The sequence below is a fragment of the Contarinia nasturtii genome, unplaced genomic scaffold, assembly GCF_009176525.2.
Source record: "Contarinia nasturtii isolate CC-2019 unplaced genomic scaffold, AAFC_CNas_1.1 Cnas_scaffold_1371, whole genome shotgun sequence".
NCBI lineage: Eukaryota > Metazoa > Arthropoda > Insecta > Diptera > Cecidomyiidae > Contarinia > Contarinia nasturtii.
Genome location: NW_022198708.1, coordinates 3,641,787 through 3,665,000, shown reverse-complemented (window position 1 = coordinate 3,665,000; position 23,214 = coordinate 3,641,787). Strand labels below are relative to the sequence as shown.

The 23,214-nt window shown below is 34.7% G+C and overlaps 1 protein-coding gene across 1 annotated transcript in view; it reads left to right on the top strand.

Annotated features, from left to right (window-relative positions):
* Positions 1-7,901: 7,901 nt before the first annotated feature.
* LOC116345613 overlaps positions 7,902-23,214 on the top strand; it is a 90,840-nt gene continuing 75,527 nt past the window's right edge. The window contains exon 1 of the mRNA XM_031775089.1: positions 7,902-7,970. The gene's annotated coding sequence lies outside the window, so the exon portion shown is untranslated. The remainder of the gene's footprint in view (positions 7,971-23,214) is intronic.

Below are 23,214 nucleotides of genomic sequence, written 5' to 3'. Positions count from 1 at the left end.
CATTTTCATGCTTTCTTCCACATATTTATTCTCTTGGTTGTGAATATTGAACGAAGAACGTGAGCGCTCGCTTGGGAGACTCTTTCCGTTTCAATATAAATCGTATAAAGAAAGAAAATGAACGAAGAAAACGACAAATGATTACAGAAAGTAAGGTAATAAAATAATTCAGATAAATTACAATGTAAATGTTTGCATCTTAGTTAATTTTTTTTTTTTTCTGTACCGTTGCTTTGGTCCAACATCACAAACACCGAGTGTATAAGCGATCGAAGAAAATGTACGGACAATACGAATGCACCCATACACTTATGAATGGTCGTTATATGTGTGTCGAATGCATTGCAATACATTTACGATAAAAGCGACTCTTCCGATTGAAAGACAATGTGGTCGCACAAGATCATTTTATAAATGGAAACACACCGAACCACTCAAACAAAATAGGAACACAGCGCTCATTCGTTCGCTCACAAGTGGCCCAGAAAAATATGTCATGGCTCATCACCATCGTGTGCACTTGCAAGTCACATGCACTGACACAACCTACCTCTACCATTTGATTATATACATTTGAGCATTTGAGAATGAGAAAAAGAGACAAATGAGAAGTACAGAGAAACAAAGAATGAACAAAAATAAAATTGTTGCAAATGATACATCGACCATAAATTTTCGCTTTATTGTATAAATCTAAAGTTGAGCAAACAACATTCTTGCATCGAATCCAAAGCATTTCAAAGTCAACACCTTCGAACGATTTACATTTTATAACTAGAACATTTTCAGCTGGCTGGGCTGGTTATTATTCTCAAGACAATTGGTCCGAATTCAAAAAGTGTACCAGCATATACACACACATACACATAGTGAAACTATATTTAGGAAATGAAATTTCTCTTCGCAAACCACTTCCGTACACCAAAAATATAAACGAAAATAAATACACACATGTTGCAACGCATTACCTTGCCCACCAATGCCAATATATTCTGGTTCATTTTTAAATGTTACACACTATTTTACACGAACAATAAAGTTCAAATGCGAAGTTCACAATACATATTTGTGATACCATGATACATGAATTAAACCAGCGTAACAATCATTTTCGCGCTAGTTTGTCCGACTTTTTTGTAGTTTTTTTTATTCAACAATGTTCGCTTGCTTCCATTCATTCAGTCGTTGATTTGTTGTTGGATGAAAATTTTGCATTAAATACACATGTCAACATATGAATATTGTCAATGGACAGTAGCACTAGTTTTTTTTTCTTTACTACGCGCATAATTTTTTTTCTTCTCTTCACTCGCATGAATTTGATGTTTTTGTAATCACTTTCGATGTGTCGGCTTTTCAGCTGCCTATCAAGAATATCGTACGTTGTATGATGAACGACTTCTGGTTTGAATTTGGGTTTATGAGCTTGTGCGTCGTGTCTATTGTTTGGATGGAAGAAAAAAAATGAAATTTATGACAATGTTAGAACCGGTAAACCAGACATAGAGCGAAAAAAAAAGAGAAGAAATAAACACATTTTCATCTTTTCATCGGCTGAATTAACAATGAAATGAAAGCTAAAAAAAAATGAATAACAAATGAAAAATTTGCGCGCACATACGCAAACGTAGACGATATTTAACAATGGTTGGGTGGACGACGGTAGCAAATGTTACCATCGAAATGATTCGTTAGTTTTTTTTTCGGGAAATACACATGATCATACTTGGTTGGACTTGGCACACTTTTTTCGAAAAATGAGTTTTCACACGTTTTGCACACGTCGCTTTAAAATTTGCATATAGTGAAAATGTTGTTGAAAAGTATATTTGTATTTCGACACCATGCCACCTTATAAACATTCAATTTCGATGTTCTCGCTGTTTCTCTCTCTCTCTCTCTCTCTCTCTCTCTCGCAAGTTTCGTCATATATATGCAATCGGTTTCAATGTAGAATCTATTTTTAATTTTGCACAGTTTCAACCGGAGGAAGTTTTGGTATGTGGCACGTATAACTTAGAAAATGAGCAGATTTTAGTTCATTGTTAAAACATTATAACACACATAGGCATAGCATATTTGAAGACGAGAATAAAAAAAGGCCAATAATAAAATTCATATCACGTTTATATTCATGGTAAAATTAGGCATTCATTTTGTGTGGTGTATATTTCTTTCGATCGTTCGCAATGAGATTAATAAAATATTCATAAAATCAAGTTTAATCAACGTAATTGTACTGTCTGATGTTGTTTTAATTCTTGGTATTTGTTGGCTGGCTGCTTGTTTTATTGTTTACCGTTTTTTTAATGCCAGAACTGTATCCAGAGTAAGCAGAATTTAACAATGAATTGATATTTGCAATTCGAGAAATTCTTTAATTGAATCAATGAATGCATATAAACTGTTGTTTGTCGCACGCGATTCCATCATTCAGGAATGTCGAACGGAACGAAGGTATCGAATTACGCTTATTCATCATCGTCAATATAGGTGTCTTGGTCTCTTTCTCGCTCTTGCACTATTTCCCTCATTCAATTGATTTTGTTCGGCACGAAAACAACACACAGTCTCAAGAACGGCCAAGAAAAAAAAGAACATTTTACCAACACGAAAAAAAAATGCGTTTTCGTAGCATTGAAGTGATAAAATTACTATGAACCAAAGAGGAAAAAGAAACGGGTGACATAAAATCCATAAAATTAGGAATGTCATCAAAATAAAACATACAAAGCCAATGAAAGAGTTCATGCTAAAAGAGAATTCTCTTCTTCGAAACAGAAAAAAAACGAAACAGAATTAAGCGAAACAAAACGGCCTGCTTATTGTGGCTGATGTATTTTTTCCCCTGTGCTGCCTTTCACATTGCCATTCAGTTTAAGCAAAAACATACACATTATAAGCAACACGAAAAAAGAAGAACAACCAAGATAAGCTTTCAGCTCTAATGTGCCGGCTTACATCCATTGTACACACCAATTTCCCTCAAATTGGCAATTGCTTGCGCTTTTTTACTGAAAGGCGGCTGTGCTTATTGTTATTATATTGTACTATACGTTAAATGGCACTTGAAAATCAATTTATGGTTCAATTGTCAATGTCGCAGCAATTCACGTACTGCTGTGTATTTTCTTTTGTGGTTCTCTCTCTCTCTCTCTTTCTCCGCACTCACTGCAAACAGGCTGAAACTGAATAATAATCAAAAAAAGAAGAAACAATTCGACATTCTATACAAGGTAAAATCAAAGAATCATGTATTTTGAGTTCATTGTAAATGCTTTGCTGTAGTCCAATTCGATTGGAGTTTTCCGTATGCTAGACGAAAAGAATGTTGCGCTCGCGCTTTCATACTTGTACGGGTTTTTCTTTCGTTATATGTCGAAATATACTTACACACAAACGATGTCGGCACAAAATGTGTGACAAACGAAAACTGCAATGGCTGCAATGGCTGCATGTTGGAACAAACGAACGAATGTGAATGATACAACGTAGAGAAATCAATTGCATTAAACAAATTATATTCGTTCTTATTATCTATATATAAACCGAATTTCAAAGTTGTAATAATTTTGCATGGAAATTGAATAAAATTGAATTTAAGTTGGAAAATTGAGATGCATCGACGGTATGGTAAATTCATAATGCGCACGAGCAATCGAACAAGCACGCATTCTCTATGCATTCACTTTGAATAAACAATTCAGGTGCGTATACGATTAGCAACATGACTCATGTACTCACTTCGTGAAACAATCCTGTGATACTAATGAAGTTTCATTCTTTTGCATTTTCATTTCATATTGTCGTTTCTGGCTCTTGTCCTACATGTGTTTAGTTTGGTTACTATTTTTGTCTGTGAGTATCGCTCAATATTAACTCTCTCGACTTGCATTCATAACCATTCAATGTATGCAAATTATTTGGATATCAAATATTATGGACCGTACTACTTTACTATTTCAAGTGAATCAAGAAGATATTTACCGGGATTGAATAGATGCATTCGCATTTTAAAATGAAAATAAAATTGTAACTAGCTAAACATAAGGACTGACTGTGATTTTCTTTCTTTTTTCTTCATCTTCGCTCGCAAGCTCTCTCTTTCTCTCTTTTTCTCTCATCAGCATGCCCGATCGACCTACTAAATTCACTTATAATCGTTTTATTCGATTCATGCACGGTTTCCTCTATCTAAGAGTATACATGTATGATCAACATGCACATGACAATCTCAATAGTAAGTGCTCAATTTTTCGTTTGTCGTTTTCGTATTCATGTCCAGTCGTGCGCCGTTGTGATTTTATCTAAAAACACTTAACATATGTATGTTGTGTCCAATCGTCATCATTATTATTGATTTCGGATTCAACGATTGCGCTCGCATAAATCAACTTATGCGGATGAGTTTCGGACATGGATTTTAATCCACATTCAAAGCTCACAATAAAATACTTCAGCTTCATGATTGTTATTGCTTTTTGTAGAAGAGACGAGAGTCTTCGAATCCATAACATATTAAGCAGATGTAAAAGCTCAGCTTAAATCTAACAAAACATTCTCAAAATGATACTGTCATATACTATGTATAACTATAGCACAAACAATGCAAAAGCGCATCGACAAGCGCAACTGGTACACATAAAACACAAAACACATGTATTCGCATCTAAGCTAATGTGCTTGTGAATGGAATAGTAATAGTGAAACGTAAAACTGAATTAGAAGAATGCATCAACGACATCAACGGCTACAATAAATTATTGCAACAAACGGCCGCAACAACAGCATAAAAACACACAAACACAGGCGCGCGCGCGCGCCCGCGTACACACACATGACGGCTTTGAACTAGCGAGAAGAAGCACACATTCTGTTATTTACTGTTTATTGACCTTATTATTTGTAACGCTGTAATAATTCTTATTGCTTATGTTTTGTCAGAGAGTGCATCGTTGAGTGTTACACATATAGTCGAATAACCGAATATTGCATTGGTTTCGGGTTGCTGATTTTGCCATGCATCTGCCCGTGCAGCGAGCGCGCGCGTGTGTGTGTGTGTTTCTCTGTCAATATTGCGACTTTTGTTATGAAAGTGTGTACGAACAAACGAGCTAGCCGTACAATGAGTGACGGAGTGAGCGAGTAAATGAGCGTGCTGCTGATAAACTGTTATTATTGTTTGCATCAAGTTGAGGTAGATTTGTTAAACTTGTTGTAGTTGCTACATTTGCAACTGTATTTGTGGAACAATATCAATAACCATTAGGTATTTACAGGAGTTAAAATCGGTAGCACTATTTGGTGATGTGTATAAAATATGATACAACACTGTTCTAAATTACCATTATGCACTTCTTCTTTCATAGTATTGTATCCGAAAAAATAAGCTCAGCTCATCAACAAAGAAAGAATGAAAGAGAGCGAGAGCCCACTTGCGACCACAGCCTCAGCGTACCATCTCAAATTCCACAATATTCATTTACTCTATTCTGTTTACAATGTGGATCGTATCGTTGTTTAGCAAAATATGCAGCTAACTGCAATTGGTTATTGAACGCTAAACGAAATGAGTTTGTTGGCTTATTTATGCCTTTGGTTATTTGTGCCTTCCTTTCGTGATGAGACGAGATTTTCGCTACACGTTGTTATTGTCAAATTTGGATTAAGAAAAAAAAAATAAACCGTTGCATATTGTTATACGTTCAACTTGTTTGGAGATTTCTATTTCGAAAAAACGGCTCAAACACTTCTACTCTTTTACAAAATCAGCAACATCGATAATTAAAAAAAAATCTCTCTTTGCCTTGTGAAAGGGTAAAAGTGACAGTACATTGTTCGACGACCTGCCTATTTTGAGAAAGAAAAAAAAAATGGAAAAGAATTTGATCGAATGTCGAATCTTTTCTAAAGAAACGCGTCTAACAATGAGCAATGAAAAAAGCGTACGCGGTTATCATGGTTTCACATTTGCATGGTGTGTAATTAAATGAACGTGTGTCTATATGCATTTCAACGCACAGGCGTTAATAACTGTCAAAATTATTATATGCTTTCATTTTTATTTTCTTTTGTCAGCTTTCGTTTTGCTCGCTCTCAAAACCCATTATAAATATTTGCATAAAAACGAATATGACAAAAAAAACACACACACTGAATGAAAACGTGAAGAAAAGTGAAGAAAATGTGATGTAGGTATTGTGCAGAAGTGAGTTAAGGTTCAATTGAAACATTTTGCGCTTGAAGTTCATTTTGAATTGAACAACAAATGGAGAAAAAAAAACGAAACAAAAAAAAGATGTTGGCTTGCTTTTCCTATTCGGCTGTTGTGTGTGGCTTTTATTTTTTCGTCAAGAACAGGTCACGTGTGCGGTGCCGCGTAAAACAAACATGTTTTTTCAGTTTCATTCTTGGACTTGATTTTGCCATTTCTACTGCAAATACATTTTCCCTCTTGTTTTATGGCTTGTAGTGTCTGTTTCATTTGAAAGTTCTATTTTTTCATCTCGTTTAATTCCTTCTGGCACTTTTTTTTGCTGTTGTATAAACTGATGTTGGTGAACAATGAACTTTTTCTCATTTTTTCTCTCTTCTCGCTGTGACATGTATATATGTGTGTGTGCAAAACGGGCCTAACCTTTTGCTTTTGTTCAACAATAATAAAATATTTGGTTTCATCAAGAAACTTTCTTCTGTAGACAATATTCAGAAGAAAAAAAAAGTGTATGCAATAAAATGTCGCGATTATTTTCGGTGGCTATTACGATGACGTTGCCATTATTATCTCTGTGTCCAGAATAGATTGAAAAGAGTAAAAGACATTAAATTAAGGGGAAGCAGAATAAAAAAAACAACAAAATCTGTCGTAAAAACAAAAGAAAATAAGAGAATAATGAAAATCCAGTTTGTATAGTGTGTTCGATACGACGAAATTACGCATTTTGTTTGGTTCAGTTTGTACGTTGTTGTTTTTTTTTGTTCATTCGAGTAGCCGACATTTAACACGTTATTAGGCCATCTGAAGCATAATCGCAACGACACGCCGAGAGAATTAGTACGGTAGCAACGATGTGTATTTATTTATTCATCATAGCAGTTCATAATAATGCAATGAAATGGGATCATTTTAGATTTTACCTTCATTTTGCTCAGCTCACGTCAAACCAAAAGCGGTCAAAATTTAACAAGTATATGCTTTTTTTCGACGGTTCATATGGATGCTTTGTGTTTAATTTTCCGTCGTCTTTCATTTCAACGTATTATATGTGCATTATAACATTTGTTAGGTTTCATGTGATTCGGGGCAAATTTACTGTGGGAATCTTTTGGTTTGAGAATATGTAGCAAACGCGTTTGCGAAAAAAAAAATATATGGTACTTTCGACAGTGCACGAAAATGACAAGACACAACCGGTCATTGAAGTGCGCTAGAAATGAAAACGAAATACAAAGAGGCGGATAGAGAAAAGAAGAAAGCAAAATTAAGCGGTGCAACAGAAAAAGAATTGAGCCCGTTGAAATTGTAAGACAAAAGTCGAAAGAGCATCCGCAATAATTTCAAGGTGTCCATATTGCAACGGTGGTCACCTTTAACCGTGTGCTCGATGGCAATCTGCGCTTTTATTTATTACGAAACGATTTAAACACAACTAAATAAATCGTTTTATTGCATCAATAAATGTCGATGATATAGATCGCAGCTGTCGACTCTGAACTGTTTTCTTTCGTTCGTTTTAGTTTTTTTTCCCTCTATTTTGCCGCTTTTCATTCATTTTTTTCCTTGTACTAAAACTATGTTTATATCTATATTTTTGTTTCTGCAAGAAAAAAAAACGAGAAAAAGCAGAATCGCATTCAATGAGAAATTCTAATAATTCTAACCAATTTTGTTTATGGCTATTTTCAGGTTTCCGGAACAAACGTTTGATGCGTACACCGCTTGATTCCAACAACAAAACACGAGTTGAAAGGTAGGTTTTGTGGTTAATTTAGCTGTTAATGTTTTCGTTCGAATTTTTTCCGCTTTTTTTTTTCTACAATCGTACCGTATTTGAGATTTGCATTGCAACGGAAAAACGAATCACACTACGGATGCACACAATTCTATATGTAATGCAGTGTGAATGCGCATCAAAATCGAATCAAATCGAAATGCCGTGCGCAAAAGAACTTGCCATAAATTGTGGCAAAACATGCATTCAACTGATTCAAGTTCTTTGGTTATGGTGCTCATTGCATTGCAATATCTATACAATCCAGTCTCATAATCATGTACATTCAGACTCACAGTTCCGCTCATTTTTCACATTGTTCTTTGGCAAACTAAAGCACATGCCGCACCACACAATCTCTATCCAGCATCCCGTATCCAATATAATATTGTTGATCGAAACCATGTGATTATGATTGCAGCCACACTTGTCCGTGCATGCTCACTCACTTCGCTGATTCGAACGTATTTCGGGATGTGTGTCAAATATGAAATTAAAACCTGTGGCGCAATTTTAATCTTCTTGTGTTTAATACCTGGATCTCGTCAAATGAATTTCATTAATCAATATTTTGTTGTTGTTGTTGTTGTTGCTGTAGCAGTAGTAGTAGTCGTCGTTGTTGATGGAAAATATGTTTTTTTTTTCTCGTCTTCTGCATTTGTTCTGGCCGCATGTTTCTATTCTATCTGAGGTTGTTCGCATTCGTGCTTTTTTTGTGTGTGCATCCAAACCCGTTATCAAAACACTGTGCGAAAATGTTAAAATGAGCGCAGCAAAATATATTTAGACATTTAAGCCATCGTTATGATCATATGCACACAATCACGGCCAAGATCAATCTAAATTCAACTGTGGCCGGACGATGGCGAGATTGGGATCTCTCGTTGTGATGTGTGCTTTTGTATTTGTTTGCTCGCCTGGTTTGCCTGGTTTTTACCGATTTTGATTTGTGTGCACATGGTATGTAAATCGCCAGAATATTGACGATCCGATTTGTCTTAGAGAATATGGAGTACGGCGCCTGTTTATACTTATGTGTGTTTTTAGGTTAATTATATAAAAATGTGGAAAGAATTGCCAAACCGGTTTCGGATAACCATCCCACTCAAATCTGAATCACATTGAAAAATCATAATCGCATTTACGAGCAATGCGATTAGAATGCAGCAGCAGCAGCAGCAGCAGCAGCAGCAAAAAACTAGCATAGAATCAATGCGGAAAAATGGGTGACGAAAAAATCGTATCAAAAATATTTCACGGGTTCCATAAACAATTGGTCGACGAAAAGATGTTTTGTTTCATATTTTTGCTTTCATCGTTCTGATCGCATCATTATTTATTTATCCATCTTGATCAATGCGATCTGCGATTTTGTGTGTTAATGTGTTGTGGAATGTGTGATTGCTGTTATTTTGAATTCATTTGGTGAAATTAGATGTTCATTGAGATCATAAGTTTTCACCACATTTACTAATTGAGCACTGGGGCGGCGAGAGGAGAAAAGGAAACGGTGAATCACCAAAACCATGTGATTTTTGCTGATTTCTTGTTGATTTAATTAATTTGGGAGATGAGAAAGAATTCAATAAAAAAAAACAAAAAAAAAACAACCGTAAATAAATAATGAAAAGAAGAAGAAAAAAACGCTCGCGCACACACACTGAACTAAGAACAACGATAAAAAAACTCAGAATGAAGCATTAATTTACAATGTACCCGCCACTGTGACTATTATCCACTGCCTACCATTTAATTATTTGGGAACTGTATGTGCTGTCGGTGTGTTCGATGTTGTTCGATGTATATGTGCTCTTGCCATGCAAAGCAATCAGAAAAAACAATCTCATGCTCAAACTGTGAACACATTGAGCGTCGTCACAAGCGCACACATTGTCTTTATACCGTAATTCACCTGAAAATTGTTAAAACGCAATGATGATGAAGAGGCTCGTTAATTTGAAATTTTTGTTGGTTTGAGACTATGCGCTTGTTATGGGCATTTCTTTATACATATATATATTTTCTCGTTCGGTTTTTGTTTTTGTTTAAATGTTGCGATCTCTTCCGTTCGAATTGTAAGCGCGCACAATTATGAATTGAAAATAAGAATCAACATAAAATACACACATTCATCGATTCTTAAGATACAAGCAAGAGAGAGAGAGAGAGAGTGCGCAAGATATGCGTCCGTTGGGCATATTTCTGTATTTTTGTTACTATAAGTTTGGAAAACTTCAAAATAAATCATTTGAATGTTCACACGATCATCGCGCGCTCATCATAAACACATGATGAGGTTGTATTTTTTATTCTCGTTGTTATGGCTCATCGTCGCGGTTGCTTACGGTTACTCTGCCGGTCGAAATGTGTTCGACAGAGAAAAAGCGAAAAACACACACCAAAAGAGAAGAAGCAATGTAATCGGCGTGTGACATGTTAACAAGAATGATGATGTGGCTGGCAAACATTTTTTCCGTTTATCTGGCGTTTCGGACGATTGCCGTTTTCTCCAATTTGTCTCATATATTTTCAGCTGTTTTCATAAATTATGTGTGCTATGATGTGAATACGCACACTCGTACAGAACTACAAAAAAAAAACAACGGTGGAAAAATAAGAGAAAAAAAAGAATAATGAGATTAAGTGCATTCTAACGAGCCGACTTTGAGCTTCTTGTGTTCTACATTCTATGTTTGTTGCTTGTTTGAATGATTCCATCGAACAATCGAAAACAATACGCATGAATCATGCGCATTTTCATGAAAGGGCCACTTAGAATGGTAACCAATGGGTTTCTTCTTTTCTCTCGTGGTATATATCCGTTCACATTTTTCTCTTACTGCATTCTTCCATCTGTTTGTAAAATGTGTGTTACGTTTTTTTTATAGTGATTGTCATGCCGCCCCCGCATCACATCGTTAGCAATGCATCCTTTCATTTCAATTAATTTCTTTTTCTATTATAATTTTTCAAGATAATAAAATGAACGAGAAAAAGAGAGAGGTAACGAAAACCGTATTGGCCAAACAAAATAAAATGCCATATGAAAAAGAATTTTGCAAAACATTTTAAGTTGTATGTTGACGGTTGCCAAATAGATAAATATAGTTTAAGACACGTTAGCTAAATATATATACGAACAATAAATGCGCACAATGCAAGTTTAATTGTGACGAGCGAACGGAAAGGCATACGAATCAAGCACGATGTGTCTTAACACGCATCGTCGTGTTTAAATAGCCAACAACTCGCATACACAATTACATCGTCACATCGCCAAATTTCTCTTCGATACGACCCGCTCATTTCGTTACACTGTTTAAATGCTCGTGTGTGTGTGCGCGTGTATGAAAGAAGAAAAAATCGCTTGATTTTTTGTTTATTTGAGGTCATAATATCCACACGTTACGGGCCTTAATTACGACCGTATTTGTATCTCTTGACACAAACAGGAGAATGCCATTCTATTCTATTCAATTTCTTCTTATTGTATGGTTTGCAAACGCATATTGAGTTCCGTTTTATGAAAGCGATTGTCGTTGTCGTCACCGTCACCCTCTAGAATGTTTTAAATAAGAAAAAAGATCGCGAATCGCGTGTTACATCTCCTCAATGGTAATCAGTGTTCGGTAAAATCCAATTTTTGAGTATCTAAATAAGATAAGATTTTTGTGTGTGTCGAAAAAAATATCTAGATAAGATACAGGATCTTATCTAAAAAAAACATAGAAGATGAGATAATATCTTCGATTATCTGAGATATTTATGAAGATAAAAAATGGGTGAACATTTTTTATTTGAATTTTTTAGAAATATCTTAGAAAGTATCTTATCTGCAAGATAAGATAAGATATTAGATAAGATACTGTACATTTGATTGTCCGAGAATTAATTTGAGACTTCTCCTAAGATTTTATTGAAATGTAACACCGCCATGCAAAAAGTACTGAGTCGTCACCAATTTTTGTCTCACATTCATTCTCGGACAATCATTTTCACCTTGTGTATACGTGATGAATATCTTAAAAAGCATCTTACCTGCAGATAAGATGAGATATTAGATAAGATACTTTAAATAATAAGATATTAGATAAGATACTTTAAATTTTTTAAATTTGTTTTCTCAAAAAATTATCTTAAAAAGTATCTTATCTACCATTCAAAGATACTGAAATTTTTTAAAGTATCTAAATAAGATGAGATTTTTTCGGTCTAGGTACAGATAAGATATAGATAGCATCTTATCTGTATCTTATCTGGTATCTTATCTATTATCTTCATCTTTACCGAACACTGATGGTAATATAGCAAAAATGACACAACAAACAAACACTCGGCACACCAAATGCAACAAATTCAAATGATCACGCGAAAACGTTATTCTATTCGTTTGCTCAATTTAATGCCGGACGAAAGAGTAATTTATGCCATTTTGTGCAGTACAAAAAAAGAAAAAGAAGAAGAAGAAAATCGAACGAGAAGATACGGTGATAGAGAGTGCGAGTCATTTTCATTAAATTTCAATTAAGACTGTTACTCCATCATCAATTACCTGGATCATGACGTAGATCAAAATTGTGTATTATTATTCGATTTTGTTTTTTTGAGAGAGAGTTTATTCTTCATATACCTATGTATATTGATGTTGAGCGCGAGCCAAATCAATAAATCACTGACCAATCCAAAGTCTCCACTCACATCTGATTACCGCATCCATTTATTTCGTGATGGACAAAATGCCGTCGACTTATTATTCGCTTTTTCAAATGCCTTTGACATACACAATACAAATGCGCGTTGATTTTACTCCATCCAATTCAAAGCCGATTTATAGAGTATATGGAGGTTTTTTTTTTGTGAAATTCTATTGACGTGATGAAAAGATTTTGCGATAAATATGTTGTTCATAAGGGGAAGTGCCAATGCAACATAAATCATAGATTTATGTGTCAGGGTATAACTTGGATGTTGTTGTTGACTTGCAATTGCAATCACTTACGAAAAGATCTCGAGCATTTTTTTTTGTTGTTGATGGTGTTGTTGTTGTTGTTTTCGTTCCATTGTGCCAAGCATATTTTTTAGCGATCACAATTATTATTACCGTATGATTTATGACATGAACATGGCCAATTAAACGTAACACATTCTATCGCATGGAATTGGATTGCATGCGATTTGAAATAATAAGAAGAAGTGCAGCGGCAGCAACGTGAATAAAAATAAAACAACCAAATCATACATATAAAATTGTGATTAAACACTTTAACCAATCGCAAAAGTACCGCACAATTTTCATTCAATTCAAAAATCATTCAGAACTGAATAAAAGAAGAAACGAAAAATGAGTGAACAACAACAACAGCTCACTAAAGAGCTTAACCTGCATTAACATTAACTGTAAGCATGAATCGTTTCGAGCATGAATCTTCTATACTACGGTGAATGAATTATATGAAACGAATATGCCGATGTAGAATGGAAATGTCCCGCGTTTCGTTGACAATAGCATTTATATTATCAATTGCAGTTCATTGATTTTCCAATTTTATTGTTGTTTTTCAATATGAAATGACCACAAATACAATCATTTTTTGTTAAATTATTTACGTAAGAATCAGTACACCATACAAAACATTTAGATATGGTGCAATGACGTTACGGTATAGAACAGATGCACTTTAAAAAAATGGAATAAAGAAACTAAAAACGGCAATGAAGAGAAAAGTATTAAATGGATGTATAAGTATTTGAAGAAAATGATAACAGTAATGCGGCAATATCAGATGCAATTATGATGATTTAATAAACGATTATGGTGAAGACCGGTAATGTTCTGAAATATGTTTAATTTCGTGTATGATTTGCCGACGAGAACCTTTATAGAGCCAATCGATTTTAGTATTGTAGTATTTGATTCAAAAAACAAGTTCGAAAAACATTTGTTGCAAACGAACTAAAGTCAAACGAGAAAAAAAAGAGCACATCACACGACGCTAGTTCCATCGTAACAATGGTAGAAAAAAATGTGTTCGGGTTGAGCGTTGAAAAAAAATGAAGCTATTGAAATTCGAATTGGTTGAATAATATAGACATAAAAGGTGTCTTCAATGCTCGCATATGAATCTATAACATTGACAATGAAATGGCAATGGTTAGATGCCAACCGTTCGATTCAGTAATACAATGGAATCGGGTGAACCGAACTGCCGTAAGGTTCAATGCTAATTGTATATATTTGATATATTTGTGAATCGTTTCGACTCGAGCAAACGGATCCATGAGTCATGCACACAACCCAAGAGGCAGTCGGTTGGCTGGTTGGTTACGCGCTTAAAATAATATACATAAAAACACGTAATTGTAGATTATGAATAATTACGATTCATATAATTATTTTTTTTCTTTCACATCTACTAGTTGAGTTTTTTTTATTGTCCTCACTACTTTCGTTGTATGTCTTTTTACTTGGTTTGTATTCCATGCAAACACAGTGATCAAATGAGAACCATAAAAAATGAATCATGAAATTTTCAAGTAATTCAAAAGAAAAACAAAAAAAAAATGACCCAAGAATAAAGCGGTGGCCAATAGAGGAGAGAGAAAGAGAGAAAATGTTCAAGTAGAACGGCATCAAATCGATGACACCCACACACATTTCAAACATTCAAACCGGCACACTTTGGCATATACACCAAATTCACAAAACTACAAAACCATTTTGAAATGAACGTTATATCGAATTAATAACATTTTTCAACTCTACATTATTCCACAAAATAAGTTGTTGTTACGTGTCTTTTTTGCTCTTCATTCGTTCCGTCTCCTGTTTCAATCGCATTTAACCTTGTGTTCTGCATTCTTTTTTCTCGTTTTTTTTCCTGCCTGCGTATATTCAATTTTAATCTTTATAATGTTGTGGCTGTTTAGATTGTAAGCGCGTACATTTTCCAATGTTCACACCAGCCGAAGAACATCGCAAATCAAAAGACAAAAAATGAACTTTAATAACAGCCAAAACGTACATACACACATACCCGTGTGCAAACTAATCTAAGCATTTGTTTGTTTCCATTGAAGTGAACCATTCAACATTCTAATGCCTTTTTTCTCTTGTGCCAATCTGACACAAGAAGAAATTATTCTCATATTACCGCAATTTTCCAAGACTTCATAGGTCGTGTTACCGATCAAGTCAGTCATAAGGCACCAGAAAAATCGGTATATTAAAAACCATCAACCGCTGTGAACTTTTATTGTTAGAACAATATTAATTTATTCATATATCACAGACAAGTGAACACAGACCAAAAAAAAGCAGCAACACATTGCACGCTCACGAACAGGCCTATCAAATTCAGTATAATTGAAACGACGAGGAAATATGAATAAAATGAATATAAACACACATATACACACACAAAAAAATGGAAGCGATTACACAAAACAAGTATTTAATTATATTGCTGGTTAAGACATATCAAAATATGATTAATTCATATGTTTTAGCATTATTACCTGTACGCATATTACAATAGTGCACGCGCATTCTTTTCTTCCTCCCTTCAAACGAATGAATTTCCTATTAGCGGCAAGTGTACGCGGAAATCTAATAGAATCATTATGGTGCACATTTTGCTTACTTCAGATTCTTCTTGATAGATGAGCAGAAAACGAGGGGGGAGAGAGAGAAGAAGCTTATTGAAATTCCGTTCCATGCAATGCACACATGCATACCGTTCTTCGTGATTACATCTTGGAAATGCATTACGACAATTTCATTTTTAGAGTAAATGACCCATTTTTGTGTCATGCACTTCAGATTTTGATTTGTTGGTCTTTTTCATTTCTTCTAATTTCCATAACCATTTTTTTTCTCATTCAATGTGTGGTCAGATGACCAGAAAAAAAAAACAATATCTTCGCAAATCAATCGTGATCAAACCAATTTCAAACGAATTATAAAATCATTCTTGTGGCAAATGCTTGTTTAGACCGAATTATCGGAAAATGTCAATTTTACTCATCACAACATTCCGTTTTACAATGCTACACGCACTGAACTTCAGTCCTGACATAAGTTTATAATTACTATGAAGATGTATTATTAAAGTAGAGAGATGATGCTGGTTGCCTTAGGCTTAAATCAGTTGATGCAATCGTCAAATGAACCATGGTGGTTGTACAATTGGTGCGGCAAGAAAGGAGGGGGGAAACGATTGCATTTTGTTTTGATAAATTATACGAGATAGTGAGAAAATATGAAGATAATAATAGTATCATAGCGTTGAAAAGAAAGGTACCGGAAATTTCAATGCATTATTTGGAATTTATGTTTGAGATGCGACCAGCACACACACACACACACACACACACACACACACACACACAGCTGACATATGTGTAAAAGCAAATGCATAGCAAATGTTTTGTGTGTTGAATGTGTCTTTTTTGGCCAATAAAATCGTCGTCGTCGTCATCATCATCTATGTGTTTCACAGCCAATGTATGTCTATAGATGCCGTGTAGCATTGTAAATTCTTTGAACGATCATGTTAGTTCGTTGGCTTGATCCATTCACGATAGCATTGTACATGTCCAACCCGGGTTTATCAACGACCAATTTTCTTATTACATAACTGGAATTGTGCAAAAAGATTGTCTCAGCGCGTAATTTTCATTTTGTTTTGTCTCTCTTTAATATTTAATTTGTGTGTGTGCATATATGTGCCTACGTTCATTTTGTTAATAATTTAACATTTTGTTTGCCTTTCTCCTCATTCATTCATTTATTCAGCCATTCATCTTGCATTTTGTTCTGTGGTTGTGCTGTCAATTATTATTGTCGTGTTGTTACTTTTTTCTTGTTGTTAAATTAAATAATATATCTGATTCTAAGAATCTATTGAAATGTCTCTGTTAATCATGTAAATGAGCAATGAACATTTAGTTTGGTGACGAGTAAAAAAAACCACTCATCGAAATTCATAATAACACACGCAAATATTGAAGTGGCGAATCACGCCAAACTCAAGAGAAAAAGAAAATCCAAATGAAAATTATACCTTCCTCATCATGCCGGAATACAGAGGAATTCTCTCACATGGCAAACATTAATCTCATTAAGAAAAAAAAGAGAGAAAAAACCCAGAAGTGTTGTGCGCATCTCAAAGATGCGTGATCAAAATATTTCAAGATAAATTCGATAGACACCGATTCATTTCAATCCCTTTGTTTTTCATTCATTTCAATCCCATTTCCATTGAAATTGTTCGTTGGCCGTGATTCATGTATATGAATGCAACAACAGAAAACAAATATAATATTCAACCAAAATACTCACAACTAAGTCAAACAAACTAAATGAAAGGCGTTTAGGTGTATATTTATGTTAATCTTTGCAATTCCAATAAAATATAAAAACAAAAAAAAAGTGTTTTGAAAATTCAATGTGTGTGGAAAATGGCACAATTGCACTTGAGTTGTTGCGTGAAGGTGATAAATCATGTACAAAAAAAGACATTTTTGATTGATTGCCCGATTTTCTTTATTCAGAATTTCACGACAGTACTTCATCATGGTCGAAGGTTGTTTGTTCTATTATTTATTGTATGTCGCTGTGTTTTTTTTTTATGATCACCACCAGCCAGAGAAGAAATTCAGCCAACATTCCGGCCTTTGTGAATAATAAACACTTATTACTTTAGGCAATAGCAAGAATTGCTCTTTATATTATAAGAAGGAGCAAATAAATGCATTTCTTTCTCTCTTTCTTTCATTGAATTCGATTTCCGAAGAAGATGACGAAAAAGAAAAACTAACAACAACTGAGAAGCAACCAATAAAACGTAAAAACGTAAAAGTGTTTTGTTTTATTGAGCAAACCCATAAAAATCGTGTTACCCATTCATTTTGAATGAAAAGAAAGATAGAAAATCTATGAAATGATGTTAAAGTCAAATGTTGCTTTGATAACGGTTTTATATATTTACTATCAACACCATCCGGTGTATGTGCGCTAAGCGCGCACTCATTGACTTGTTGCTGCCGCTGCTGCATCATATGTCGACGGTGGAGCAAGTGAAAAACAAAAAAAAATAATAATAATAAATAAATAAGAAGAAAGCAACAACCAGCCGAGAAAAGAGTTGAAGGTGAGCACACGTTAAACCATATTAAAACTTCATTTATTTCAATAAAGCCTCAGTTTGGATCACCACGACGGTTGTTAAACATTTACGATGATTACAGAATTGATGGCCGCGCACGAGAGCATCTACATGATGTTGTATTTTTGTATGCAAAAGGTGACGCAACTTTGAACGAAAACAACAACAACAAAAATGAAAAGATTATGGTGGTTTGGTGTTTTCTTAACCATTTCAAAATCAACGAACTGCACTTACTCACTCAATTGTATGTGGTATGTTCAAATCTGTGGTCACCATTAAATGCGAAAAAAAAAACGAATAAAAGGTATTTTAAACATATTTAAATCCACCCGATTGTGCCATTTTCCGCTTGTGTTCTGGGAATTTCCAATTTTAACTCACTTTGCCAATACGGAAGAAGCAAAACAACGGCAAACGAAAAAAATGTCTAAAATGAGAATGTTGAAGTTGGTGAGTTGGAAAAAAAAAGAGTTGAAGATTGGCTTGGTCACCAACATATATAATCACACCCGTATTTAAAACTACAACGAATTTTCTAATGGTTACTCTTCAACTTCATACGGTTTTTTTTTCTTCATCGTTTCAAGTTGCTATGTCGGTTTTTGGTACACGTTTCATGTACAACTAAGTGGTTAGCCATCCATCGTAAATTGCATTGGATAGATGTTGCCGTGCGACATAATCAATCGGACAATTTATTGTTCATTCCATCACGAACACATGCCAGAAAAGATGAAGCGGGAGAAGAAGAAAAAAACGCCACACATTTCCAGAAAATTCAACACTTAAATCACGAGCAACTTACATATATTTTATTTATTTCGTTCGTTTGCCAAGAGGATAATGGTATTTTATGTGTGATGTGCGCCAAAATTTTCTTTTTCTCTTTCAATTTTCATAAAATTGGTTGAGATTTGCCCTCATATTAATTCACTTAATATGTTCTCTGTGTATGACATTTCATGATGTTTGCCCATTGCAAATTGAACATATACTGCCACAAATATTGCTCATGTTATGAATGCTCATGTTTTAGCCAAATGTAAAAGAGTGGCATAAAAAAAACCACAATGTGCACGCGCCCAACCATAGCTGCATGTACTACTCTCGAAAAACAAAAACTTGCCACGAAAAATGTGCAAGCTTTGGCACATGGTCGTTGTGTTTGATGCACGAAACAAAGCCGGTTTTAACGGTTCTCTATTAGCATGGATTTGAATTTCAGGTGTCACATTTTAAACACGTTTATTTTACCTGATTCGTTTTTTTTCTTCTTCTTCTTCTTCTTAATTTGCACAGGAAGAGAGCCACAGACGTATAATAAAAATAGCAACAATGTAAACATTATAAAATAGCACATGGTGTAAACTGAAGAGACTGGACACATAATAGCAATAAATATTACAAGTGCAGTTTGCCTTGATTCCATATTTAAACGATACCAATAAACATTCTGCATTTCATTTGGCTTAATAGAGAGAGAGCTTGACTTTGGTGAGCGCCAATGCGTGTGTATGTGCTGCTAAATTTCACTTTGTGTGAGCTACAATAATGCGACCGAATGGCCCGTTTGTCCTCAATCAGATTTAGAACTTGTGGCCTGTGAATCAAAGAAATTAATAAAACCAACGAAACAGAAATGAACCCGATTCGAATGTACACATAATATACACACGGCGCACTTGTTTTGATGAATGAAAAATTGGTATTTTGGTAATGTATGACAGATGTCAACACAAGAACCACATAATCCGATAATAAAACATATTTCCGTCACATTCGATTTTTTGTGCTTGAAACTAATCGAACAGAGAGATAAACACGCACAAACATTTATATGTTTGATCGATACAGTGATTTTAATCGCTCTTCAAGTGCCTATAAAAATCAAATTAGACACCTCTTGAATTTAAGCCGCTTAATTTGGTTCAATTATATGTGTATATTCGAAGGCGCCACTCATCATAATCATCATCTTCGTTTTTTTTTTTCATCGATCAAGCGAAATTTCAATACCTTAACAAGTTTCCGATTGCGGTTTTTTTCGTCTCTCTTTCGTGTACTCTCAGTATTCCAAATCATAAAATAAAACAAAGAACGGAAAAAAACCTTCAATGAGCTCCTTTGTACTCTCACTAATTGATTTCATCTCGTTGTTTTTTTGTTGCTTCCACGTAATTATTGTTATTATTATTATCAATGGCAGTATCTTGTTACTGTTCATACATTTTTTGTTTCGTGCTCCGAAAAAAAAAACATATTCATTTGATCATGCGAATTTCGAGAGTAACGAACTTGCGATACGCGCAATGTCTTATTGATCGTTGATGGATTGCATGGAATGAATGTATGTGTGGTGCTTAAAAAGACCGAAAATAATCGGGCGGAAAGGAAAGGTAACACAAAGACAAAGGCATGAACCAAAGAGATGACAAAACCACAAGTACAACGTTTTGAGATGAGAGAGAGAGATAGAAAAAATGAAGAACAAAAATAACACAAGACACATAGTTAATCACGCCGAATGAATGAATAAGATAGGCAATGGGTGCTTGAACGGTATTTAGTATAATTCGGCAATATTGCACGTCGTCTGTCAAATTATGGACAATCATCGTCATTTCATTTTGATATGTGATGGGTATTCATGTCATCCGCACGCAAAAGAGAAGAGGGAATAAAAACTACCTTATAATAAAAACAACAGCAAAGAAATTGACATGATTACTTTTTGGTCAGTATCGTGTCGGGTGTTTTTTTTATCTTTTCGTTTTAAATATGCACACACACACACATGCCGATTCGCACGCGAAATGAGAGACGGCGCTATTCGACGCCACACCAAGGTAATGAGAATAAAAACGCTGAAAAGAAAAAGTTCTGTGTCTCGGCAAATTGATATCTTTTTATAGAATGTGAAGACGATGAAGATCTATTAAAATGGTTTCCTTTGGAATAAAAAACTGACACTTAATTTTTGTATTGCCGTTTGATGGGCTCATTGTTTTTGTTTTTATTCTACCTATGTTGTTTATTTGGTTGTCATAAGAGTGCCAATGTTATGTGCGTGTGTGAAGATTTTTCAATTTTATATGCTCGCATATCGAAATTTGCATGTGAACTTATTCTCTTCTATTTTTGTTGTGTGTACATTTTTATCTCTCTCCCTCTCTCACACTCTGTATATCTCCCTCAATATTAAAATCTCGCATTAATTTCATTGTGTGCACGGGACGGCACAGCATATTTGTTGTAAAAATGAAGCCGCACGTAAAATGTAAAAATACATGATTTTTGTTTGGTTCAGTCTGATGCGCGAACATATGAACATGAACATATTTGCATCATGTGGCTTCAATGGAAACAACAGCATTCACATAGAAAATAAGCAAAACGAAAACAAAAATTGTATATATATTCATTGCGTTTTCGATGCACTTTTTTTCTTCTCCGCTGCGATCTCTTCATTGTATTTTGCAAAGAACTTTTCATTTAATAGCATTTATTCTGGTGCTGCCGCTGTTGTCGTTGCTGCAATCCAGATGAAACCGATTGTTTTATATAGATTTCTAAATTATACTGGAGGAACGCACAATGACTGTTTTATTGCTATTCGTTTCTCAATGTATCCATCACCATCTAAACTCATTGCATCTGTTACCCATCAGTTTGTAGTTCATTTTGATTTTTCTTTTGTTTGAATTGTATGTAGTCGAGAATTCTATCTTTATGCGGCCGCTGTTGCAGCTACTTCTCTTCGGTTGGTTCATCTTCTTTTTGTTTTCTGTGTACGTTTTTTTCCTCTTCTCGCTGGCCAAGTCGCCCTTACTCTGTCGCTGTAATGCTACATTCTTTCTTTTTCTCGCTCGATCTTACATTTCGAGATGCATTATGCTTCTTTTGGCGATATGTGTGTGGTGATTGAATTGAGTAAAATGTGTTGGCATTAAAATACATCATGTCTCATATGTCTGGCGATTTGTGATTATTTGATTAGTGTATTTGAAGTGTTTTTTTTTTCTCTCTCTCTCTCTCTCTCTCATTTCTTTTTCTTCTTTGCCTTATTTGATCTGAAATATGCTTGCAATTCCATCAATACAAATGTACACGCAGAAAGCTCATCAAGTTCATGGACGATAATCATTTTCATCTTTTGCAATAAGTGAAGAAGCGCGCACGAAATACGAAAGAATAAAGCAACAACAACAATAAATATGCACAATAGTAACCAACTGAAATATGGAATTTACTTAGATCATAAGCGAATCATATTCTACAATAACTTGTGTTGTGCTTTGCAGCCTGGTCATTTCATTTTATCGTGTATAATGGAAATGTAAACTTTTCAGCTCATTCGTAAATTGCCTGTGAAACGCACTACGCAAAATGGCATCAAGAAGCGTTCATTATTATCATACACAACTGCACATCTAAATTAGATTTCATTGTGGAAGCTCACGAATGCTCTCTCGTTCGCATTCATACCAAAATCATACATTTCAAATGGATTCCATGAATCCACAGCAGCACATTTCATTCGCATTTCAAATAAAATCAGGATACATATTTATGTGTACAAAAGACCATAAGATTATCATTTTGGTGGCATCACATTTCATCTATTCAATTTTCATTAAAAAAAATTCATGATTTTTATCATTCGGCCAAGGAGAAATGTGAAGAGAGATAGGGCTCAGTCTTAAAATTAGATTCTATGTGGATGCGCTTAATTCATTTGGTATTATCACTTGTAGAGTAAGTAAAGAAGAGAGACAGAGGGAGAGAGCGAGAAAAAAAAGTCCCGTTGCTTTGTCTTGCCATGAAGAAATCAATTTTGATGTCGAATCTGTTAAACTCAACACTCATTCCAAAGTAATTGCCGTCAAAGCCGGAGATATTTTAATTGGAAGCCAAGCACGGCATTCACATTCATAAATGCAATGCAACACAGAATCATTGAACGAGATTTTGTTCTCTCCGGGGTCATAGACGAAATGAGCAATACAAAGAGAGAGAGAGAGAGAGAGAGAGAGAGAGAGAGAGAGAGAGAGAGA